Source organism: Aotus nancymaae, unplaced genomic scaffold (genome assembly GCF_030222135.1).
Source record: "Aotus nancymaae isolate 86718 unplaced genomic scaffold, 86718_ANA_hifiasm-v0.15.2.pri h1tg000014l, whole genome shotgun sequence".
Taxonomy (NCBI): domain Eukaryota; kingdom Metazoa; phylum Chordata; class Mammalia; order Primates; family Aotidae; genus Aotus; species Aotus nancymaae.
In genome coordinates this window covers 70,937,502-70,964,039 of record NW_026988425.1, presented here as the reverse complement: position 1 = coordinate 70,964,039, position 26,538 = coordinate 70,937,502, and the positions used below count along the sequence as shown (strand labels likewise).

At 44.8% G+C, this 26,538-nt stretch overlaps 1 protein-coding gene across 8 annotated transcripts in view; it reads left to right on the top strand.

The window, feature by feature from the left end:
* The window catches only part of LHFPL2 (LHFPL tetraspan subfamily member 2), a 151,656-nt gene that overhangs the window by 7,227 nt on the left and 117,891 nt on the right, over positions 1-26,538 (top strand). The gene's annotated exons all lie outside the window — the stretch shown is intronic.

The window sequence follows — 26,538 nt, the reverse complement described above, 5'->3', positions numbered from 1 at the left end:
ATAAGACTTCCATGGTATTTACTTGGGGGTGAACTTCTGAAGTTCAATCAAACTAACTTTTACAACTCTTCGAATTAAAAAAAATGAGCGAGGAAACCTGTACCCAGTTATAGTATTCAAATGAAGAATATTTCAGCGGGTTAATAATGAACAGTGTTGAACACCTACTGATGTGACATCAGCAGTAGAAACAATTCTTTCCTTGTGCCTTAAGCACAGGGCATGGTTCAACTAGATGTAACTAGGTTTTCTGGCCTTTGACTGCACAAGGGTAATAGGTGGATGGTTAGTAGCCTAGGTTGATGTATGAAACTAGGGTGTTCTGACAGTTTTAAAGGTCTCCTGTTTGTGGGACTAAGAACATTTCCCTTGTGGGCTGAATCTCTCTGGTCCTAAAAGCACACAGATTCCCAGGAACCCACGCATTGCTGATGGTCAGCTGCACACATGTGCGAAACGGTTCCCTGGTCTTCATCTCCACCTGCTCTGCACACCCTTCCTCTGAAACATTTCCTTCCCTACCTTAGAAAAGGTCACCAGGCTCTCCTATTTTCCATACTAGGAGAACTAAGTCTTGTTTTTGTGTCCACTTGGAGAACTAACTCTTGTTTTCACGTCCACCAGGATGAGATTTATCTACGTTTTTGTTTTGAGAATGCCAAATGGCTCCAAAGGGCTATCGGTGTTCATTTGCATTTCATTCATTTGTGGCATAAATGAGAGTGTGTCAAGTAGGCCCCAGTGAATGCTTGTTGAATTGCAGTCAGGCTATTTGATTTGCACACAACCATTACTCCTCTTACTGCTGTGGATTTAGGGTAAGTCCAGTGGGGATGATTAATCATTGTTAGTTTGTGTAATAACACCTCATCTCATCCTTGCCTGCTTAACAGGGTTGGACAGAGACTTAAAATTTTAAATGGTTATCTTAGACTAGTGGGGTTATGAGTAACTAATTTTTTTTCTTTATTTTTCTGTTTCTCACATTTTCTATAAGTAGCATGTTACTTTAAAAATCAGAACTAAAGGGCTGGGGAATTATTTTGGTTTTTGTACAAAACTGTGTCAGTGGTTTTGGTCACAACACCGTACATCCCTTTACATCATGGCGCATCTTAAGTCAGTTCCTGTCTTTAAACAGAACTGACGTTCCTACTCATTGTTGATATAGTTATAAATACTGGAAGGCTGCAGGAGTGTAACTAGGACTGGGTGCTGTGACCCAAATCCAGAATGGAGTAGCTTCTTCTGAATGATAGGGAAGACCCCACCCCTTACAGTGGGTTTGTTTGGTATGTTCTCGAACATTTTAAATGTGATTTGAGAGGTGTTTCTGTTGTATTGATAAGAAGTACTGAAATAAACCTGATTGATAACAAATACTGAATTAAGTAAGTGCTGTACTGGCATGTTAGATTTCTTTTCTTTTTGAGATGGACTCTCACTCTGTCGCCCAGAGTGGAGTGCAGTAGCACAGTCTAGGCTCACTACAACCTCCGCCTCCTGGGTTCAAGTGATTCTCTTGCCTCAGCTTCCGGAGTAGCTGGGACTACAGGCACATGTCACCACGCCTGGCTAATTTTTTGTATTTTTATTAGAGACAGGGTTTCACCATGTTAACCAGGATGGTCTCGATCTCCTGACCCTGTGATCCGCCCACCTGGGCCTCCCAAAGTATTGGGATTACAGACATGAGCCACCACACCAGGCCTTAGATTTCTTTTTTTAATTTCACCGTTCAGTGGAACCTGAACCAGCAGTGAGATCTTAAATATTTCTTTAGCAACAAGCTCTCCACATGCCTGGAAAATTAAGAGGAGTTCTTTTTTCTCTCCTGATTCTATTGTTCAGCATTTTCTTTCTTTCCACACTGTGCTGTGTTGTCGGGGCACCTGGAGTTCAAGCTTCCTTTCTCCTGGGGCAGGCTGCAACTGGGCTGAATTTCACATGTTTTCCAGTTTTAAGGCATTTAGCCAGTTGTTTAAGGAAGGCTGTAACTGCATTCACAGGAGCCTTATTTAATCTTCAGATAAGTGGTGCATGGCACATACTTATTAAGGGCAAAATAACTTCTTAAAAAATTAACTTTCTCTTGCCCATAGAGAACACATTTTCTGAATTAAAAATAACAGACTGGATAGTCTGGGAATTACAAACTTACCAGTAAGCAGTGTTTTTGTGTTTGTAAATGACTACCATTTGTATATTAAGTAGACACGTAAGAAAAACATGGCTCACAACTTTAAAAACAATATAAAATCACATTTTTTTTTTCTTTTTAAAAATGGCCAACTGTCTGTTCTTAGAAGATGATTCTACATTCTAGAGAGGTGTGTCTAAACAGATACTCTTTCATTTGCTCATTCTTACAGTGGGCCTTTCAGGGTTCTACTGCAGTGGAAACTCATAATTTACCGACTTAATTACTGACTCTTCATGGATTCATGCTGTAATACGTAGCATAGTGTGCCGGCTTAAACTGATGACTGAAAGTCATTTTTGATCTGAATCCTTTTGGTAAGTGGGTGTGCTTAGGTTGTCTTGTCTATTTATGCATTTTTTTTTTCCAGCCTGTGCTTAGGTCTATCATAAAGAAAGGGAACTAACCTGATGTGTGGAATGTTTACACTATGTTACAAAGCCACAAAGAGCTGTAGCCAGGGACAGTATGGGTTAAGAGGCCACACTGAATAATAAGAACCCAAATGGTGGTGGTGGTGGGAAGGTGTGAGAGTTTGTGTATACACCTGTGTGGACAGGTGGCCGGGGGGACGTTTAGGATAGTCTGACCAGCCATGTTATGGAAGGACCACTGCTCCTTTGGTCTGGGAACTAGACTTCTGGTCCTAAGAGGATTCTAGCTTTCTTAATATGCACATTGGTTAACAAAACTTGAATGTTTTAAAAAATTTAAAAAACTTAAGAACTGCCATCAAATTAGATTTCCTCTAGTTTGGGAGGTATATATTTGATTTTTGAAACTTTGATCATGGGACTTTCATTTCTTCTAGTGACATTTCAGCTTTCTCAGTTCTGGCATGTTCAGCCTGTCCAGATAGTTTTGAATTCTCACCAGGTCATCTGTCTTGTCAGCCTTCCCTCTGGGCTACCAGTCATTCTTCGATACATGCAGCCTATCAGTCACTCAGGTTCTTGGAGTCATTAACTGGTGCTGCTCTGTTAGGCCTCCCCTTGTCATTCTCCTTCAGTCCTCTTAGTAACCAAGGGTGCGTCAGCCTTTGCAGGCGGCCGGAGGGCAGAGAGTTGGAGTCTATGCCAAAATACAGAGGAAGCTAATCATACCCGTGACCTCGACCTCATTAACATTGTGCTGGAACCAAAGAGCCAGCATTCCATGGTATTGTTTGACTTTGGATTGTCTCTGCTGATTTATGGTCACGAGGTCTGTAGTCCTGCCCTCGAAGGGAGGCAGATGTTAGAGCCAGATGAGAATGTGAGACACAATCAGAACTTACTGCCTCCTTTGAACTTCCTAAAAACTGGGCTTTGGGTTGTCAGCTATTCACTGGGTCCTGCTGATGGTGATCTGGCCCCAAAACAAACCAGCACTGACAAGGCTTGAGTAAACAGTGCGAGGGGAAGGCCTCTGAGAGCCTGGAGCCCGGGTCGGGAGGCTGATACTCCACAATTGTGGGTAGAAATTCCTACCCTTCAGCAGGGCTTCTGAAGCTTGACTGTGCCCAAGAATTGGCTGGAATCCTGTTAAAATACAGACTCTGATATAGCGGGGCTGGGTGGGGCCTAGGATTCTGCATCTGTAACAAGCTCTTCCCACGATGCTGCTCCTGCTACTCAAGACCTCACATAAACTAGACCATGAAAGAGATTGTGGAATAGGCAGCTGGCGGCTGAGACCTGTCAAAGCTGAACCCTGCATGCCAGGAGGGCCCATGAGATCTGACTTGAGGTTGGCCGCCTGCTACTTAGTGCTGGCCTCTATTGGGATGAGATTGAGAGCCCTCAGCCCTGGCACTTCCATTTGGGCCATTAATAGCTGTTGGGAGCCACTATGCAGGGATGCCCTTAATCCTTTAGGGCAGGGAGGCTATGGGCTCTTCCAGTTGATATGTGGTAAAGCTACAGGGGAACGCGTTTTCCCCACAAGTTAGTTAAAACGATTTCCTCATTACATGTTGGTTATATTCCCTAAGTTTAACTAGATTAAGAAAGCTCTAACTTCCTTCCATGAAACCTGCATTTTCCCACATACCCTATAACTTCAAGGTTATGTGATTACAAAGCTTTTAAAAAGTTGCCTATTGGTTTATTTGGAGCATTATTTCTGAAACTTGCCTGACACTCTGCTAAGGTGCTGGCTAGACATAGGTGTTACCAGACCCTACCTGGGGTTTTAGCTTTATAGGTGTGGAGTGGGTCCTGGGAATCTGTATCTTTTAAACAAAGCTTCTAAGTGGTTCTAGGAAGGCTCTAGAAAAACCAGTTTAGAGAAGCATCAGTTTAGAAACCTGTCTGCCTGAGCCTGTGATATTGGCCATGTCTGAGGGACACCCTTGCCTATTTATTTCTTGGCCTCTTAGATACTTGCTTGTGAAGGGCTGTCTCTGTCCAATTGGATCCACTTCACTTTTTATCTTGACACATGCTTTTGCCCTTACAGAGAGGCTCTTATCTTGGATAGAGCCAAATCAGAGAGGTCTTTGTCAATGGTGTAAGAAGTCAGTTCTATAAAGCCTTTATTTTTAGGAAGGTTTTACAGATACTGATTATTAAGTGCTCAAAGATAATAGACTATATAAGCTTTGGGCCTCTGTAGAGAAGTCTTTAAGAATGTCTTGCGAGTTTCTCACTCTGTTTCCTACTTTGGTTCAGACATTGGAGATAATGAGCATTGTTAAATAATGGATGACCAGAAATGGATGAAGAAGGGGCCCTGTCCTCCACAGACCAGCTTGGTTCTGATCCAGGCGAATTGGAAGGTTAAGGAGTTTGCCCTTTCACATAATTATATGAAAATTAACCTCTATTTCTAAAGATGCAGGATCCATCTCAGCCTTACCTTAGGGGCAAAGTTAGCTTATGAAACAAGTGAAGAAGGAAATGGTCAGTGTGGAGGGATCAGCTGGATACAGAAGGAGCTCCTTACCCAAAAGGTAGAATTCACTTACTGTTGTGCTTAAAATTCTACCGTTAGAGAAACTGGGTGAAGTGTTTCCCTTTAAGCCTCTTATTAGACATGTAAGCACCTATAAGAGAGGCATGCATTTGTTATTTATATGTTAACAGGAATAACTTAATAAAATGTTTCTCAGGATCGGAGTATAGAGGGAGTGGACTTTGATAGGGTGGAGTGTGGGGCACTCTGCAAGGAGGGCAAAGCAGGATGCAGGGCCACAGATGGCAGCCTCAGGCACCAGGTGTCCGGCAGCCTAAGAGGAGCGTAGAGTACCTGGGAGGGCCCTAAGCAGAACTGGTTCTCATTCATTTAATTGGTGTGTGTGTGTGTGATGGGAACTTTAATATTATGTGATGCATTTGGCACACTTTGAATGTGGTCGTTTCACACACTGACTAATTGTTGTTGTGAAAGCCAGGTGATCTATATATGAAAACTAAAACTAAACACCATAATTGTACCTAGGATTGTTTTTGGTTTTGTTTTTTAAAGTCAATTAGGTTTTGAGAGAGAAGCTAAATCCAAGACTCAGGTAATGATTCATTTTCTGTACCTGCTTAGCAGGTGAGCTTGGCCAGTGGCAGAAACCTTCCCTTTTCCGGGGGCGTTGGGGGAGTCTTTCCCAGGGGCCTTGAGGAGAAGGGCTTGACTCTCCTGAGATTGCATGTTATCTAGATAATGTGCATTAGTGCATGCTTCCTCTGTTGTATCCACAAAGAATCACTACATTTGCAGAGTTCTCAGCCTCTGTCTGGTAAAAAGAAACTGAACTTTGGCATACTGCTGCCAAAGCCAATGCTTGTGTGCGTGGTGGAGTGTGTTTTCAGAACGGAGTGGGAATGGGTTGAGAGATTCTCTTGTCTCTGCTGCTGGAGTAAACCAGAACCCACAGAGGACTTCCACAGAAGCACTCCCCAGGGACAGAACTCTGGGAACTTGTATGGCTATGATCCACTCCACGACTCATAGCCACTTCCCAACCCTTCTTCCGCTGGTGCCCCTGCTCTGTCCCTAGACTGGGCTTAGTGCCCCACATTCTAAGATTCATAAGATGTTCCTCCATGTTCTTGAAATAAAACACGCAGAAAATCTGTTCTTATCACACATGAAATGTCTTTGTCTTCAGGGGGACATGGTACTCAGGAAAGATGGGAACACTGCCTGTGAAAGGCAGAAATTGATAAGAACTGTCTGTTCTGCCTCCCTGATCTTCCTATGCTGTCAGCTTGCTCGTGGCTTGTTTTGTGTCTTTGGACTGGAAAGGGTGAGGGGATGGAATCCAGGCCTGAAACTCTTATTCCAGGCGAGTCCCTATGGCTATGTATTCAGTCATTTGTTCAACACATGCTTATTACACCCCTCGGAAAGCTCGCAGTCTAGTGGGGAGAGACTGGTGGAAGAGCCATGATCATTGAGGGCTGGCAGGTGTGGCATTATTTGGCCATGGAAAGCCTTTGGAAGTGTGGGACCACAGGCACAGGGGCAGGTGGAGAGGCCAGAGGGCTACTGCATGCAAACACAGGGTGCTGCCTGAACATGGGGAGGTGCTGGGGTTTCCAAAGTGCTACTTGAGGTGTGCTGAGAAGACAGAGTCCTCACTGCCCCCATACCACACATGACTTCCTATGAGTTCCTGCAGCACGGCCACCCTCACTGCGGCACTGGTGTTGGGGGCAGGCCCTGCGAGCTGAGTGGTTCATCATCTCCCTTCATGACCTGATTGCGATTTTAATGCTTTGGTCTCCACCCTCGCCTCCCCACCTCCATCCTCTTTTGCAAAGAAAGCAAGAGCTATAAAAACATAAAGAAGAATGTGGGAACCTGCCTCCTGTTTAGAGCAATATGCTTTTTTTCCAGGGGGAGGGGTAATATTTTTTCTTTTTATAAGGAGAAGATAGATATTCAAAGAAAGAGGCATATAGCTGGGCTCTTCCGAATCTGGCTTCTCAGTGTCTTTGTAATCACAGAGTTCGTTTCACTCTCCAGGAAGAAACTTGACCCTCTGATAAAACCACATGGAGCCTTCCAGGGTGACTTCACTGTTTCATTTATGGAGTGGTCAGATTCTGTGTCTAGGCAGGAGGAGAAATGTCTAAAAAAAAGGAGCGTGCATTCTCTTTCCTCAAAGCTCGAGTCTCCTTTGTTTGTCCTAAAACAAATGAGGGCCACAGGAGAAGAGGAAGGGCCTTGCCTGTACTACCGCCTCCACCTGCCTACCCTGAAGGTGGCTCAGTCCTCCACCCCATTGGTCCACAGGACTAGGAACGGTGTCATTGTTGCCATGCATCGACAAAATCAACTTTGTGTATTTTTTAAAACAGAAATGGGCTTCAAAGCCCTGTGGTGTGTGGGTCCTTGAGCACAGAGTTGCTGTTGGGTTAGCAAGCTGGGCCAGCTCCGTACTTGGTCCCCCAGGACTTGCCCTTAGCAAGCATCACAGTCACCCAGAGGACTTATGAAAACACTGAATGCGGGTTCCACCCCAGAGATTCTGAGTCACTTGGTCTGGGATGGTGGAGAATTTTTGTGTTTCTGACACGTTCCCAGGTGATGCTGCTGCTGGTGTGAGACCACACAGTGCCACCCAGGCACTTGGGGTGGGGGTGTGTTGAGGCAGGCAGACTCTGCCCCTGAGGCAGTGGTGCTGAGCTGGTGTATGCCTGGCAGGAACCACCTCGTGCAGAAGGAACCTGGGCTTCAGAAGCAGTGGTTTGCTGGAGATGCTGGAGGGAGCTCAGCTTCACTTCTGACCATGAGGGTTGTTTTTCTGTCCTCTCAAAACAGACCAGGATGTGGCATTTGGGGCAGCTAAGATGGGCTGTCGTTGCCTGCTTCTAATCCATTCTCCTCTCTGGTGTTGCTGAAAGCTGTCTGAACCATGCCAGTCTCCTGTCCTATGTAAGAGCTTGCATTAGCCTTAACATAAAGTCCAAACTCTCCTAAAGCAGCTGCAAGAAGGTCTTTCATAATCTGAACTGCTCCAGTGGGCACCAACTTCTTTCTTTTGTGAACTGTGTTCTTGCTTCCAGGACCCCCCTTTTGCTGTTCCTTTTGCCTGGCATGCTTTTTGCTTGCTCTCTAGTTTGTCCACCTCCACATTTTAGCCCTTGCTTGCTCTGGGGAGCTTCCTTTGATGCCTCTGAAATCAACTGGTACCTCTGCAAAGCCTCCCATGTCCCCTTATATTTTTCTCCCTTCAGCTCCTGTCAGCTGCATCAAAGTCGTGAATGTGACCTATTTCTTTCTCTTTGTGGACTGTAAGCTCTCTGAGGGCAGGGAGCCCATCACATGCTTATGCAGGCATTTCCAGGGATATAGAAGGTACCTGGCATATAGAATACCTTCTTAATCATTCTGAGGGTGGTACTGCAGGGGAGGAAACTGAAGCACAGGTAGGTTAACTACCTGGCTTGCAGTTACCCTGCCACTGAGTTGTAAAACCAGCATTGTCACCTAGGTCAGTTTGATCCTGCCCCTTGGCCAGGTAACGCTAGCCTTGTTTTCTGCTCTGAGACCAAAGAGCCTAGCCATACACTGCAGGTTTCTGCTGGAACCATCAAAAGACTGGCTACTCCCATTAATAATAAAAAGGACTTTTTCCAGTTGTTTTTCAGGTGAGCTGGGAAGCAGACTCTTGAATTGACAACTGGCCTATGGTTTCTGCATTTTGTTAAGAAGCACCTCATGCAAGGAAGGGGTTAGTTCCTGGGACTGCTCACAGCCAGGTGGGTTGTTCCAATATTGTAGCTATGACAGTGCACTCTGATAACCACCCAATGTTCTCATTCAATAGAAAGATAATCCTTAAATGGGAGGCAGCATCTCCCCTAAGAAAAGTGTACATTGGTCACCTGCAGCTATTGTGAGTGGCCTGGCAAAGGTGTTTACCTGGCTGGGCATGGCTGGCTTTCTCATCACTCAGCCCTCTCTCCTTTGTTTTAACACCCTTTTCCCTTGCACACTTTAAAATTCCTTTTCCTCCTTTAAGTCCCAGCCCAAATTTCTTTTCTTTCTTTTTTTTTTGAGATGGGTCTTGCTCTGTTTCCCAGGCTGGAGTGCAGTGGCATGATCTTGGCTCACTACAACCTCCACCTCCTGGGACCAAGCCATTCTCCTGCCTCAGCCTCCCGAGTAGCTGGGACTACAGGTGCGCACTACCACGCATGGCTAATTTTTGTATTTTTAGTAGAGACAAGGTTTCATCATATTGGCCAAGCTGGTCTCAAATTAACCTCAAGTGATTTGCCTACCTTGGCCTCCCAAAGTGCTGGGATTACAGGCATGAGTCACTGCACCTGGCCTCAAATTTCACCTGTTATTTATCAACTATCTGAATAAGAGGCTTTTCAGAGCTTAGCCTCTTTCTGCTTCCCAGCAAAATGGCCACTTCTCTGTGCTCACACAACGCGTTGGACTTGTCGTGGTGAGCTTTACTTACTTGTTTGTGCACATCTTTTTCCTCTTGTCTGTGAGTTCCTTTTGGTACCATCTCCCTCCCAGCATGTTCCTAGAAAATTTGTTCTGGCATGGAACAGATTTTCAATAAATGGAGGAATGTTAGTCCTAAGTAACCCTGGTTATGCTAGGTCACAGAGCAGTAATGCACTAAATGGCAGCCTGTGACCATAAGCAGCCAGACCCCTTGGCTGCCTGCGCTTGGAGAGAAACAGAGTTGTCAGCTAGACCCTGGAAACCCCAGGCAGCCCTGCCCTTGGCATGCAGACCACCATAGGACTGAACATTGTCTACAGGTAAAGGCAATAGGGAACAAACAATAGACTTCCCCAGTGGGCAACCTCAAGGAGATAAAAACACCTCTCAGTGGCTTGAGCATTTGTTTTAAAACACGGTTTAGGTTGAAATAATTTTGATAAAAACTTTTAAATCAGTGCACTTGAGTTTTCCCTACACTTCTTAGTAAGTTGAGTGCTTTGAGAGGTACGTGGATTGGCTTGAGGTGATCTTGCATTATCCTGTGGTTGGGAGTAGAAACCCTCAGGGCAGTGGCTCACCTGAATGTTGCAGCCAAAATGAGAGTTGGGTCCTTTCAGGAGCTGCTGGGTATCAGCAGCTGGGCATCAGAATCCTCTGATGCCTGGGGTGACACTTAAGTCTAGCCAAAGACTACTTTGACTAGGAGATTGTGGTCTTGAGGTTTTGCCCCAGGCTTATTTCTGCTTCTGTGTTAACGCTACATATTGTTCAGCCTTCCAGTTGCCATGCTGGGGCAGCACTAAAGCAAAAGAAAGAAGTTGTCTTCTGGTTACTGCGTGTGCTTTCCACAACCTAGTAGAGGTTCCCGGTCAGTAAGTGCAACATAAAAGTAGTTGCTTTGCTGCTTCTACGTGGTGCTGAGTCACAGCTGTACAGCTTCCTGAAGGGGAATTGAGTGAAAGACAAGGCAGTTAAGGAACCTTGACTGCCAGCTGACCCTCTTCAGGGTCTTCAAGTTTCCCAGGGCTTGGATAGGAGGAGTTCAGCTTTGCCCGAGAATGTCTAGTCTCCATGGAATCAGTTTGTCTATCATACTTGAAAAATAAGCTAAGAAAATACATTGAAATGAAAAAGCCCAGATGTTAAAATTTGCATGGGTTTTAGCAGTCTTTGGAACTTGAGATGTTACTGAATGTTTGTGTCACACCATCCCTGAAGAAACTGCTACTGGGCATTTGCTAAGTCTGGTCTCCACACTGGCCCACGCTGGGAGAGTGCCTGCGTCATAATGAGCTGCGAGCTTCTAGGAGGTATCTGATCCTCAGAGCCCCTCTTGTTTTATAATGCAGTTCTAATCATGTTAGAAAAAACAGCAACCATGGGCCATGCGCTGTGGCTTATGCCTGTAATCCCAGCACTTTGGGAGGCCAAGATAGGTGGATCACGAGGTCAGGAGATGGAGACCATCCTGGCTAACATGGTGAAACCCCATCTTTACTAAAAATACAAAAAATTAGCCAGGCGTGGTGGCACACGCCTGTAGTCCCAGCTACTCGGGAGGCTGAGGCAGGAGAATTGCTTGAACCCAGGAGGTGAAGGTTGCAGTGAGCTGAGATCACGCCACTGCGTTCTAGCCTGGGTGACCGAGCCGACTCTGTCTCAAAAAAAAAAAAAACAGCAACCATGAGGAAGTAGTTCAAACCCTTGAGCTGCCTGGCTCTATATAGGGGCTCACCCAGGTGTGTGTTCAGGCTCACTTCACAGAGGTCGCTAGTTGAATTTTGACTACCCCATATCACCCTAACTAGAAAGTCCAAGAAGTGGTTTAGTTCCTGAATCTCCTTAAAGCTTCTGAACTTTTATGTGTTTTGGACTTGTTAATAAGGTACTGTGTTTTCATTTGGTGAAATGTTTACTACTTCTAAAGATGGGACTGCTAGTGCCTTATTGGTTGAATTTGTATGTCAGGGTGTGTGTGTATTTTTAATACAGCTGCTTCTGTAGATTGGCCTTGATCCAAAGACACTGTCCAACAAGGGCCCCTCGTGTCCAGGATTGACATTTGGGAAAAATCAGAGCAAAGGCAACTAGCAGACACAGCAGCTTGTCTCCTGGTCTGGGACTCCAGTGCCATTAGCATACTGGGCTCTGCCTCACAATTTTGTTTATTGCTGAAATGCCTGGGAACCAGGTATTAGTACAAAGATTAGTACATGGCACATCCTCCCTCAACTTTTGATTTTTTTATTTTTCAGGCAAAGCCTTTATCTTTAGCTGTAATTCCTTAAAGAGGAAGCAAAGTCTCTAAAACAGCCTTTCAAGTTTCATTGCAAAGCTGCACGCATATATTGACATCTCTGGGAAGAGTTTGCTCTATTCCATTTCCAAAGCACAATCAATGCATAATTTAGGAAACACCTTTTACTTGGACCAGGTAGCTTGTCAGCTATGATTTGTCGACCAGTTTGTCTTATCTATCATAGAGGTTTTATTGTTGATTTCAAGAAAATGTACAGGTACTTGTTTCCAGGAAAAGTTGATTTTAAATGGAATATCTTAGACTTTTTCCCTTACAAGAAGATTGGAGGTATTGTTTCATCACTATCATGTTCCCTTTCAGTTAGGAAATGACTGTTTCCTGTTCCTTAGGGTCTTTTGAATAATATAGGCCTTTTTTTTTTTAGAAGGAGGTCCTTTGGCTAAGTAGTTAATAGGAGCAACATTTCCAAATAGGCAGAAGACTGAAAAAAAGTCCTCTTCCGTCTTTTTTAATGTTAAAGAGTAAATATCCTGCATTCTATATGATTCCTTTTCCCTATAGATCATTCTTATGTTGAGCAATGTCTGAGGCTTCTGAAATCCTGTTCTCTCAGGTTTCTTCTTCAAATCTTGGGAAGAGTTGGTTGGTTCCCTTCAGACCTCCTCCACTGATGCTTATCTTTCCTGACTTTATTTCCTAATGGGCAAGCTTTGGGGCTCACCTCACCTGCATTTCATCTGCTTACTTGACATGACTGCAAAGAAGGTCCTTCTTCCCTTTATAGCCACAATCTGAAAAATAAAACAAACAGCTGAAGGTCTCCTTGCAGCCCAGCAGGCTGGGGAAAATAGTTCTCATTCTTCTTGTTCCTGGGTTCAAAGTGCACTTAACATTTTATGGGGGTGACCAGCCCTCCTAAGGTGCTGGTTTGAGTGGGCTTGTGTTTTAGCCTGGTGGACAATTAACCATGCTGACCTCTTCCTTTTTGCCATTGCCTTTCTGGCTGAGTTGACGCCAATACTCCAAGTGAGAACGGGCTGCTGCTCCTTTGAGCAGAGCACCAGGGAGGGGTGGGGAAACATCTGATCTTGTTCAAAGGAGATGTCTCTGAAGCATGAAGATTGAACTGATTGTGACCCCACCCCGGGGGAAGGAGACAGTCTCTCTGGAGAACAGGCCAGGAGGAAGAAACCGGCAATTACTAATCCCATTGGCCTGTGGGTCTTCAGGGTCTCATATCAGTTTAAAAGAGAGAGGACTGGGGCTGAAGGTAATAAAGTAGGCCTTAAATTAGAGGAGCAGGGGGTCATTTTATCTAATTTTGTGGTTGTTACTGAGGAATAAAAGGCAGAGGAGATAATTTCATTAGCCCTTTTGAGATCTTTATCACAGCAAGATGGCATTTTGGGATCAGCAGAGCCACACAGGGCCTGCCCATGTCTCTCCTGGTAAAAACGAGAGCTAGATTTCCAGTATGCCAAGGAGGGGCCGGGAGGCACAGTGACCCTTCAGGGCACTGTGGTCAGGAACAGATCGTGTCTCTCGCCACAGTGAGAGGTTAGTGGCTACAAGTCCTGATATAGGACTCTGCCAGCTACTCAGGAACATGGCATTCCATCTGAAAATGAAGAAATCTACCAGAGAAATAAGCTTCTGCAGAATTGGGACTCTGTCTTGCTTCTGAGGAAGGCTTGCGGGTCCTCTGCTGTTGACTTGATTTATTTGGAGCATAGGGGTCATCAGACAAATTCCTTTGAGCTGAGCATTATTTGGAGTGTTCAAACCACGTGATAGTTAGCAGAGAGTCAGAGCTGGGCCTTCTGTGGGATGAATGCAGTTCTGTTCATAGTGGAAGTGCCTATCTAGGGCTTCATAAACGCCCTGCTGAAGAGGCAGGTATTTCTGTTCATGTTTGCAGAGGGGGTGTGAGGCAGAGAGGGCCTGTGACTTGCCCAAGGTCTCCTTGTAGGGAACTGGGGAATCTAGATTCTATCCCTGGACTTCTAACTTTAAATTAAGCTTTCTGTGATCAAAATTACTAGAAATAGAAGAAAAAGGATAAGGAGGAGAGCGATAAAGATTTTAAGAGAAAGGAGAGAGAAGTAATGGTGACAGACAGTTCTTTGTACTAGCCACCAGCTGGCACCATTCCCCAAAAGCAGCTTGGTTTCTTTCTTGGGCGGGGGAGGAGGGAGGAAGCAAAGTGACCAGGGGATACAGGGAAAGTGGGGGAGGGTGGGAAGGGCTTTTGGAGTGTTGACAGCCCTAGGCAGATGATGGTTAACTTCGAGGGCCTGTGCATATCATCAGAAAGGACAAGGCATGCACTGCTTCGTTAGGCGTCTTGCTGCCTTATTTCTGGGGCCCAGCCTTTCCCACGTCCTTCTTCATTCATACCCTTACTGTCTCATGTCTGATCTCTTTCTTGTCCTCAGCTTCTCCCTCTCTACTGCATACATTTATGTCTGCTTACTGTATTTGTTTCTTTTGTTTTGTTTGTTTTTTTGAGACAGTTTAACTTGTTGCCCAGGCTGGAGTGCAGTGGAGCGATCTCGGCTCACTGCAACCTCCACCTCCCGAGTTCAAGCAATTCTCCTGTCTCAGCCACCTGAGTCGCTGGGATTACAGGTGTGCACCACCTCACCTGGCTAATTTTTGTGGTATTAGTAGAGATGGGGATCTCCTGACCTCAGGTGATCCGCCCACCTAGGCCTCCCAAAGTATTGAGATTACAGGCATGAGCCACTGTGCCTGGCCTGCTTACTATATTTCAGCTTAGCTCTGAAGAAAAACAACTTCTCTTGAGATGTGCTCATAAAGACCCTCACCACTGTTAAGTACATTTAATCATAGCTTAGGTTCGTATCGTGCTTATACAAATCTGTTCCCTGCATTGATTGAGGAGCTGGTATTTTCCTCTGCCGGTTGATGATGGAGACTGTGGACCCCTCCCTTTCTGGTGGATGCGGTGCCCTCAGGAACTCCCAGAAGGCAAGACTCCAACCAGGGGCTCTCCTGAAGTGTCTGAAGGGAGTTGCTCAGGGTAGGGCGTGGAGAGGGAAGATGCGCACTTGATCCCTTAAGGCTTCTCAAATCCTGTTTGGGAATCTTCGCCCCTCTCTATGCGGATGCAAGAGTCCTCTTGCTTTGGCCACGTGCTGCTCCTTTTCCTTCAGGACTGTGGCTAATCAGAAGTTGGCTGTACTTCAGTGCCTCTTAAAAGCTTTTTTCCCTGGCTGTGTTCATGATGTTGAAGTGCAGTGTCAGAAATGATGTGAGTTGATGAAGAAGAAACAAACAAACCCAGGCAGCATGTGAGGAAGGCTTGGCAGGCCTGCTCCTGTTTTTCTTTAGTTTGGATCCGAAGGAACCAGATTTTCTCATTGGAAGGAATGGGGCTATGAGGGTCCCTGTGCCACAGAGCCTGAGATGTGCATGCCAGTGGGCCTTCTGGACTAGGGCACCAGTTAGTTTAATAACTCTGGGATGAAAATGTGTAGTTTATGGTTGGCAGAATGGAGAGAAGTCATATGGCTGCAACCTATATGTATGTGGAGTTAAAATAGCATCTGTTCAGGGAGGTGGAACGTTCCAGAATGCTTCAGTGCCCTCTTGGCACCAATGCAGAGAGTGGAGAATAGGAAAGCTGAGAGGGACTTCACAGAGCTTCCTGTCTAAGCCCCTTAATTTCAGTTTAGGACACTGAATAACTTGGCTAAAGCCCGTGAGGCCAGGGGTCCATGCCTGTCTCATTTGTTCACCTTCATATCTTTGGTGCCTGGATTGCAATAGGTGCTTAACATGCATTTGTTTAGTGAATGAATGACATAAATGAAGAAGCGACTTCTGACTCCTAACCCAGTGCTCTCTCTGAGATACTTGGAGGCAGAAAAGTCTGTAGAAGTGGTGCCAAATAACTTTTATGTAGTTGAGGCTATCTTGAGATTATATATAGGTTAGAAAATGGAGATGCAGCAAAATCAAACTGGCTCCTTAAAGGTGGTGGTGGTGAAGACAGGCTTGCCCAGGTTTGGGGGTGGGTGGGAGGCAGGATGGCCACTTTGCTTAGCAACTGGGGCTCCTTTCACATTGGATTCTGTGTGAGTGGTGCTACTTAACATGGTGAGACACCGTCTCTACTAAAAACAGAAAAATCAGCTGGGCCTGGTGGCCAGCACTTGTAGTCCCAGCTACTCAGGAGGCTGAGACAGGAGAATCGCTTGAACCTAGAAGGCAAGATTTCAATGAGTTGAGATCGTGCCACTGTACTCCAGCCTGGGTGACAAGAGCGAGATTCAATCTCAAAAGAAAAAAAAAAAGGAAAACCAGGGTGGTAAGCCACACCACCACTTCTAGGCTGGTAACTCAAAGCACTGCTGTTTGTTTCTCTCTGTTAACTTCTTGGTTAATTCACAAACAAGAAGAGACTTAAAATTACAAGGAAGTTTTAAAACTTAAAATAGTTATAGAAAAGTAATTCAAGATTAAAAGTTGCCAAGGGAATTTGTAAAATCAAGAAATGTTATTTAAATTTGCAAACTCTGATCTGCGGAGATATTATTGTTGGCTGCTTGATAGGTTTCATCTGCCTGCTCTGGGCCTGCCTCTCAGCCTGGCTAGGGATGTGTCTCTTTACATTGACCTTCAGGCTAAAGCCTGATATCTAGGGGACAGAGTGCTTTCTCAGGAATCCTTGACAGCTGACCATTTTCGGGTGGAATTCGTGTGCCTCCTCTGGGGCAGAGAACACAGTTCTTCCTGGAAATCCCTTTCACTGGCTCCCCTGACTACTGCCTGTGCCTGCTTTATACAACCCTTCTCACTTCTCTCCAGGGGATGTGTAGCAGACAGCCCATCTCCTGGTGGGTCAAAAGACAAGCTGCAGTCAAACCCTGATTGATGACTACAGAAAGAATCGGTTGGGTTGTGGCTTCTGCTCTGTATTAAAGATCACAGGACTTATTGATCTAAAGCTGGCAGGCTTTCTGCAGGCCAGAGGTGGGTCTGAGCCGGTCGCCAAAGCAGCAAGAAGAATGACTGTTGTCTAGGCTATTAAAGCGTGAATGAAAAGAGTGTATTTCATCTTGCACTGTGGTATTAATTGTTACTTTGTCATTTTGGGGAAAACCAGGCCTTTAGGAAGTAATTTTGTGGTAGTGTCCTTATAGTCTGTGTTTGAACTTCTTATGCGGGCTGTTCTTTGGCACTGATGTAGTTATCTATGAGCTTGTTCTGTTGTGTGGTGCAAGTGTAGCGCTTTGGAAGTGAATAAATGGTAAATGTTTACTTGAACCCAAAATATACTGTGTGCAAAGCCATGCAAATTAGAAACAAATTAAGAATACATATGTGTTGATTAAAAAGGGCTTATTTGGAAAATCTAGTTTCATTCATTTATTTACATGTGGGGAAAACTTGGTTAGTCTCTTCAGGATTCTTGAAAGTATAAACAAAAGTGAGGTGGGAGTGCCCAACTTCCCTAGCTATGAGCCTTGAGCTTTTATGGAGGGTATTTTAGAATGCACACTCTTTAGTGCAAGAGTTTCAGCATTGCCTGTGGATGAAGGCACACCTTCTGCTTATTTATATACCTATATTATTGTATATGACATAGTTTCAGTGCAATAGTTCTGTCTCTTTCTCTCTCTCTTTTTCAAGCAGTCTTATGGGGGTCTATAACCACAGCGGCAGAAAGAAAGGTAATGGAGATTTGTACAATAGTGTTCATGTTTACAAAATTAAATGCTGAAATGTGATGGAATTCTATATTTCATGGGATTTCAACTTGATATAAAAATTAATGTTAATATGATGGAGTTCTGTATTCATAAGATTCTAATCTGCTATAAAAATTAATGTTAATAAGCAAGAAGATTGGTTTATATTCGTGGTTTTCTTCCTGCAAAGTCAAATAGTATACATGCATTTGTTAATGACTCCCCAAATAAGGTCTAAATCACGAAGTACAGTTTTATATGGAGTGGAAGTATAAGAATCAAAATTTGTGGTTATTTTGTAAGAATTTGCTCCCGTTTTTACAATGCAAGTCAGAGAATTCTTGATGTGTCCCATCTTTTCTTCCATTTGTGTCTTCTCTATTTTCCTCTAGATGATTTCCTCCCCTGTTACACATGCTTTTTTTTTTTTTTTTTTTTTTTTTTTTTGAGACGGAGTTTCGCTCTTGATACCCAGGCTGGAGTGCAATGGCGCGATCTCGGCTCACCGCAACCTCCGCCTCCTGGGTTCAGGCAATTCTCCTGCCTCAGCCTCCTGAGTAGCTGGGATTACAGGCACGCGCCACCGTGCCCAGCTAATTTTTTGTATTAATAGAGACGGGGTTTCACCATGTTGACCAGGATGGTCTCGATCTCTTGACCTCGTGATCCACCCGCCTCGGCCTCCCAAAGTGCTGGGATTACAGGCTTGAGCCACCGCGCCCGGCCTACACGTGCTTTTTTCCCACCGCTTGGATAAAACCCCCAATCATCACCCCAGTTTCATCCCCCTTCTTTGTAAGGCCTGACCCTGTAAGGGTCTTCAAGTTCTTCCTCTAGCTAGATAGTTCCCACTGGTGTCTCAGTCTGTATCTTCTGGTCTTTTCTGGATGCCACTTATACCTCACAAACAGCCCAGCTCACCCTGAATCTAAAGAGCATGCACTTTCTGTAGCTTAAAAATGTTAATGATTAAATACAAGGGTTAGATTTTGTTTGGTGATTATGCAGCCCCTTTAAATATTTTACCAGTTAAAAAACATTAGAGAGACTTGTCAGGTTCTTTGGAGGAGAATGCTTGGTAGACAGCCCCTCCCAGCCACATTTTGCCACAGTGAGGAAGAACTGAACTCTGGGAAGAATGTGTGGTGTGTGATGGGAAGACCCAGCCTTAAGAGTCAAGCAGGCTTGGGGTCCAGGCTGTGCTCCCCACTCCCAGGCTCTATGACCTCAGGCAAATTACTCCTCTCTCCAGGGCTTAGTCTTCTCATCTGTCAGATGGGGATAATCACATCTACTTCATAAAATTGTTAAGAGGATTAAATGAGGGAACCTATGTTAAGCGTACCTGGAATTTAGTAGGTAGTCATTGTCACTGCTAGTGTAACAGGAGGAAGTCTGCTTTGAGTAATCCAGTGCCTTTGGAAAGTTTCTCCCTAATTGTTACTCCTCAGCCGAGGTGCTCAAAGCATTTTGGTAGCTGATGTTTTAGGCATGTAGGGCATGTAAGTGCTGGTGGCACTCAGCCACTTTCAAAGCCTGCTTCTGAGTGTCCTGGAGCTCCTGTGTAGTGTTCCCTCTTCTCCATAGCAGACATGCTGGAGACTGGCATTTACCAGGGCTTCCTCTGCTTTTTGAATCAAGGAACTTCTGGAGTGTGTATTTTGACATGAGTTAAAATTGATAGAGCCCTGTGGTCAGATTTCTTAGAGAGTGTGTTTCTTGGGAGGAACACTGACCAGTGAGGGCCATTCTTGGTGGCTGGCTGCTTTGTGGGGCAGTTAGATTCAACTTTGTGGACCAACAGCTTAGTGGAAAGGGGAAGGCACAGCCAAAAAATTGTGTAAAATGTATTTATGTTTGTCCTGAGAGAATAGCAGTGTATCACACACCATTAACAGGCCTGGCCTGCTAACGGTTCTGCACTGCAGTTTGCACCAACCCAGCAATGCAGTAATTTATTTCACTGGGGGAATTGTGGTTTTATGTGCCATGTATTGGTGTCATTGAAACCACGTTTTAAGGGTAAAATAGCAATTAATGTTTAGAAATGGGAAATAGCTTTACAAATTTGTGGTGGAGGAGACCCAATAAAAATGACTATCAAGAGTTTTCCAAAGGTGAACCTAAGAGTTTATAAATGGCGTTTTCTGTCTGGTAGCTTGACAGCTTTTGATTTGTAAGTTAACCAAAGTATGACTGCCACAAACAGAGCAGGGTGTGTGTGAGAGAGTATTACTGTAAGGAAGAAAGTAACTCCACAGAGATGCAGGCAGGCATCTGTGCTGCTTTAGGGATGGGTAGAGAGTCAAGGGTGTGTTTGGTCAGATTACACCCTGTCTGTGTCTTCCCTAAAAGAGCCAGCATTGAAAGAGCGGCTGTTCATCTCTAACCCGGCGTTTGCCTGCATCCATGCATAAGCATTTCAGCTCATTATCTTAAGAAACAGAAGACCAGAGCCTGTGGGAGCCACTGAATACTGAATCCTTTAATGTTTGTTTTCTTTCTATGTTTTTAGTATGACTGATGAGATTGGGGCATCTAAATTAAAAGTGACTCCTAAGGATTCAGTTGAAAGATGGTTTCATGATGGGAATGATGGTTTTACCTGGGTAGTGGAGGTTGCAGTGAGCGGAGATCAAGCCACTACACTCCAGCCTGGGTGCAAGACTGTCTCAAAAATAATTAAAAAAAAAAAAAAAAAAAAAAAAGACTGGGCGCTGTGGCTCACGCCTGTAATTCCACCACTTTGAGAGGCCGAGGCGGGCAGATCATGAGGTCAGGAGATCGAGACCATCCGGGTCAACATGGTGAAACCCCGTCTCTACTAAAAATACAAAAATTAGCTGGGCATGGTGGCGCGCACCTGTAGTCCCAGGCTAAGGCAGGAGAATTGCTTGAACCTGGGAGGCCGAGGTTGCGGTGGGCGGAGGTTGCGGTGAGCCGAGATCGCGCCATTGCACTCCAGCCTGGGCAGCAAGAGCGAAACTCAGTCTCAAAGGAGTTTGAGAATGATGGTTTTCTGACTTTTAGTAGGAGAACTCTTTAAAAATGACTTATTTCAGTGGAGCCACAGCATACATGCGTTTAACTCATAAAAATTAAACTGTACACACACAGTCCAAAAACAGAGAAATCAGGCTGAGAATAAAGCGGAGCTGCTTGCAGCCTGCTCCGTTAGAGCGGGTGCCCCAGCGCGGGGTTTCTCAGCCTCGGCGCTCGTGGCGTTCTGCGCTGATCGTGTGGTGTGGTGGGTGCTCTGCTGTCCTGTGCACCCTACAGTGGATGCTTAGCGGCGTCCCTGGCCGCCGCTGACTAGATGCCAGTAGACCATGAAAAGCGTCTCCAGAACTGGCCAAATACATGTGCACTGGAGGCGGGGAGGAGAGCAGAGCTGTCTGGGTTGGGAACCACTGCCTTGGCGTGAGGCTGATGGGAGGTGCTTTTCAGTCTGTTGCTCCTTTAGATGATCTCTGTTTGAGGTCCTCGTTGATGATTGCTGTAGATTATCATTCATAGATCATTGTTGCCTTTCTACGACTGAATAAATTTAAAAAATTAAAAACTGAGGCATAGCGAGTATAAACTGTAAACTGTAAAGGACAAGTTGGAGATGATGAAAGCATTAGATTTGCTCCTCATGGGAGAGGAGCCTCATTGAAATATCTTCTAGAAATTTCTAAAGGCCAAAGCCATATAAAGAAAAGTGATGGGGACTGACGTGGTGGCTCACTCCTGTAATCCCAGCACTTTGGGAGGCCGAGGTAAGTGAATTCCTCGAGGCCAGGAGTTTTATACCAGCCTGGGCAACATGGAGAAACCCCATCAACACCAAAAATATACAAAACTTAGCCAGGTGTGATGGCACACGCTTGCAGTCCCAGCTACTTGGGAGACTGAGGTGGGAGGGTCGTTTGAGCCCAGGAGGCAGAGTTGCAATGAACTGAGATTGAGCCACTGTACTCCAGCCTGTGTGACAGAACGAGACGTCGTCTTAAAAAAACAAAAGTGATTGGTCCATTTGACACAAATCTTGGCCTTGTCAGTTCAGATTTTTTTGGTGATAGTGGGGCTCGTGGCCAATTTCTAAACTCCAAGTCTGTATAATACCGTTGTGCTGGTCCCACCCAGTTTGGACCAATTTTCTGAAAGGCAGGCATTCTGGTTCTTTCTTCTCAGGCTCTGCGTCCCAAAGCAGGCCTTTCTGAATGTGTGTGTTCAGGTCTCAGTGCATGTTACCTTTAGAGTGTTTGAATTTCTTTTTATACAGTATGGCTGGAGAAGTTTTGGATTTTAAAACAGGTCCTTCTCTTGAATCTGGGTGGACTTGTCAATGCCCTGACTGGTAGAGATGACAAAAGTATGTGCCACTGGGCTGACTTCTAGGGCCAGTCATAGCCATACAGTTTCTGTCTTGTTGGAAAGAACACTGCTCTTCAAGCCCTGAGCTCTGCTTCCTAAGTCCAACTCCTCTAAGGCCGTCATGGCAGGAGAGACCATATCGAGGAGCTCCAGAGGATGGTCTCTTCTGGACCCAGCCTTCCAGCCATCCCCACTGACATGCAGACAAAATCTCTAGACAAGCCCGTCCAGCGGCCTAATGCTGCCTGTGGCCTCTGCCATTTCCACGTGGAACAGACGCACCACCCAGCTGCTCCTTGCCCAAATTCCTGACTCACAACATGTGAGACACCATTAAAAGTTGTTTCAGATGACTCCTGAAAAACAAAGTCAACCCGCCACCACACCTGGCTAATTTTTGTATTTTCTAGTAGAGATGGGGTTTTACCATGTTGGCCAGGTTGGTCTTGAATTTCCAGTCTCAAATGATCCACCCGCCTCAGCCTCCCAAAGTACTGGGAGCCACTGTGTCTGGCCCCTGAATTTTTTAAGGGTCGTCATACCTGGGAATAAGTTTTGCCCCACTCTGCAGACTTTCATGCCTCTTTGGCATAGTCTATCAAACTATTAACAAATATTTTAATTTTAATAAATATTGCTTATGACAACTATTTTTTGAAAAGTGGAGTTGCTCTGTTTAATCCAGACAGTAGGGTCAGAGCCCTGCCTTCTTCTGATGCCCTCTCCTAAATTATTGCTCTTATGCTGTAAGGCAACTCTGTGGATCCTCCTTGAAGTTCACAGCTTGAAAGAGCTTTGCAGTTAATGTTTTAAGATAAGATCAGGCCGGGCGCGGTGGCTCACGCCTGTAATCCCACCACTTTGGGAGGCCGAGGCGGGTGGATCACGAGGTCAAGAGATCGAGACCATCCTGGTCAACATGGTGAAACCCCGTCTCTACTAAAAATACAAAAAATTAGCCGGGCATGGTAGCGCGTGCCTGTAATCCCAGCTACTCGGGAGGCTGAGGCAGGAGAATTGCCTGAACCCAGGAGGCGGAGGTTGCGGTGAGCCGAGATCGCGCCATTGCACTCCAGCCTGGGTAACAAGAGAGAAATTCCGTCTCAAAAAAAAAAAAAAAAAAAAAAAAGATAAGATCAGCTTGTCCTAAATCCAGTCCTGGGGTTGGAACCATCCTAACAGTTATGTCTTCTGGAGGTGAACACTACTAAAGTGTAGGTTTGCATCCATGGATGCATAAATGAATGTCCATGTGCCTACAAGCAGGTGGAACAAACTATCCGTTAGGCTGAGCTGATGAGAGTGGAAAAATAAATAATGATTCAAACTTATCTCTTTCTTAGAACTAACAGCTGTCACATAAGTGTGGAGTTCCTGTCCCTTTTAAGAAACTAGGCCAGGCGCGGTGACTCATGCCTGTAAATCCCTGTACTTTGGGAGGCTGAGGCAGGTGGATCACCTCAGTTCAGGAATTTGAGACCAGCCTGGTCAACATGAAGAAACCCTGTCTCTACTAAAAATACAAAAAGTTAGCTGGATGTGATGGTGCGTGCCTGTAATCCCAGCTACTCAGGTGGCTGAGGCAGGAGAATTGTATTTGGGAGGCAGAGGTTGCAGTGAGCCAAGATTGCATCACCGCACTCCAGCCTGGGCAACAAGAGCAAAACTCCATCTCAAAAAAAAAAAAAAAAGAAACTCTAGAAGTGGCATAATTACTGTCATTAAAGGGAACTTGTGACACTTCAGATTTTGAGGCCTATCTAATGAGTTCTCCCAGAAGCTAGCGTTTGCTTCAAGAAAGTCAGAATTAACAATCCATGTGCAGGGATCTTTCTCCTTAATTAGGGCAGGTGGGCTGGGTAAGCTGCCTTTTTGCAGATCTCTGCTGAAATGCAAACCAGTCCAGGTTGTTAGGGCTGTGGACATCAGGCATGTCACTGTTAATGCTGGGGTCAGTGAGAAGAGTCAGACTCATATCAGGAACTGTTGGCTGAGGTGTCGCAAGGAGAGCAATTGTTCTCTCCTAGCAAAGGCTCTGAAGGTCTGCCAGTGAGAATCACATGTCCTTAGACTTCCCACATCTCTTCCAGCATCCTTTTCCTTCTCCTTTGGGACACATCAGCACACAGAGCAAGGATTAGGGGAAATGAGCATTTATTGGCATGGTGTTCTGAAATCTGGACTGCCTTGGAGTTCTTACTGTGACTAACCCCTTTCTGTGATTTGTATGTAAAATGTCTTCAAAAGCAATTCCTAGTCAGGATGGTCAAAAAGAAAACCTAGGAAAAGAGGTTGGATTGCCAAGGGAATGGGAGGATGGGGAGGAGAGGAACAGAGGGCAGAAGGAAGGAGGGCAAGAGGGAGGATTGTGGTTGAGCAAGTTGCAGAAGAGACAGTGCAACTGTTAAGTAAGCATTTCTAGTCTTAGGATCCTAGCACCAGCTTTGCGGAGGTAACCTCTCTACTGTGTAGTCATCTGAGTGAGTCACCTGTGACTGGTCTTTCCAGAACAATGCCCTGTCAGATGGTTGAGAAGAGAGGGCAGGCTGAGGAAGAGTGTGGGTATTATATTTCTTGTGTATCCATCAGCTCGACCTTCTTAGTCATTTATTCTTATGAAGCCAAATGAGTGGCTCCCTTATGATAATATAGGTTCTTTTTAGCCCTGGTATAAGGTTCTGAATCAAATTTTATTTTGTATTTTGGGACAATCTGAGTTCTTTTAGATTAGGCTGAATAAGGGGAAGGGCATCTCAGGATGCTTCTGTCAAGAGACTAGATTTGTAGATGTCTGGCAGGTCATAAGTTAATTTGAGAACTTGTGCTTAGAGTTTATGAAAGTGCAGATGAATAATGCCTGCCATATATGGATTTATTTTTAGGAAACAGTTTCTGTTAGCTGCTGAGCCCTGATGATTTTTTAAAAATTTGGATTGTTTTTAGTCTAATTACCAGTTTAAGATTATGTGGTTTGATGTAGGAAGAAGGAAGAAATCTGTTATGTATCTTTCTTTTGTCTCTTCTTTTTTTCATCTTCTTTGCTTGCTAACAGGTATTTCTTGCTTAAATTTTCTTGCTGACTTTTGATTTCGTCTTCTGTTTACCATGATGGTTCTCAACTGGGACAGGACTCTTCCCATCTCCTCTCTCCTTTCCCTCCACTCTACACACCACAGGATTTTGGCTATGGGAGGGGATTGGTCTGCCCAAAGGCTTTCAGTGAATAGAGACCAGGGATCCTAAATGCTTGTATAGGCATCACTCCTGAAATGTTAATACTGCCCCATTGTAGGTGGAAGTCAAAGTCTCTTTTGCAGTATATGGTGGAGAGAGTCCTGAACTTTGATTTTAAAGTGTGACTAGCTAAGATAAAACAAGCTAGTAATGTAGTAAAAAAGCCCAGGCTTTGGAGCCACACTGCCTGGGTTTGGAATCAGCACTAACAATTACCAGCTAGGTGATCTTTGGGAAGTTACTGGAAGTCTCTGCTTCAGTTCTTCATCTGTAAATTGGAGTCAGTAATACCTCATAGGTTTTTGTGAAGATCAAATGGGTTAAAACAGAACCTGACATGTTTGAAGTGTTCAGTAGTTACTTCTTTTTGATAAAACATAATTTGAAAGAGTCTGAAGTCACATTTTTTAGTCTTTTTTTCTTTTTCTGAGCATGGGCTGCATTAATGCTCATATTTTTATATGTGCAGAATCAATATGGCTTCCACCATAATTTCAAGTTCAAATGTAACAAAATGATTTTAGAACGTTTCCTAAAGACTTAATATGAGTAGAGTCTGGCACGTAGTAATAGAAGCAGTAGGTTTATGTGCCATATTACTGTGAGAAGCACTTGTGTCAGTTTAACACTGCTTTTCTAGTTACAGAGGTGGAGCTTAGAAGTAGATTATCTTTTTCTTAAAATGAATGAGCTTTACCCAGAGCTTATTGTATGGGTAAAGAACAAGCTTTCTTGCTGTCTCCCACCCTCTGGGGACCTAGTGGAGATAAGAGGAGACCCTAAGCCAGAGAAGGTGGATAGAGTTGTTTTAGTAGCATTTGTCTGTTGCACCTTGCTTGCTAAGGGTCGAGCTATAAATGCCCAGGCAAACCAGGCCAGGCTGCCCCCAGACACTGAGGGTGACCAGATCAGATTCAGGGCTAGGACTGTCCAGCCATATTTCACCCATGGAGCTTTTTAAAACTTGGAGCTAAACCTTGTCATTAACTCATGTTTCTCATAGCATTGGCGCCAAAATTAACATCAATGAGCAGGCATTATTTCTAGGGCCCTGTTCATCAGCTGCTGTAGGGTACTCTGGTGACCAAGACAAGACAGTATTGTGATCAAGTGGCATTTGGTTAGGGTGTCCTAAGCCCCAGGGAGAATGTTGACCAGGACTCTCTTACAGAGACAGCTTTTTATTCCTCCCTCATTATCCTCCATATAATCAGTCCTTTGTTGGAGATATTAACCCCCTTCCCCCTTTTTGTACCTGATGACTCTGAATCAGAAGTTCAACAACTTTCCTAAGATCATACCACCAATGAAGTGGTAGAACTGGATTTTGGACTGCAGCTCTGCTTGATTGAAAGCCTATTTTAAATCATCATCCTGGC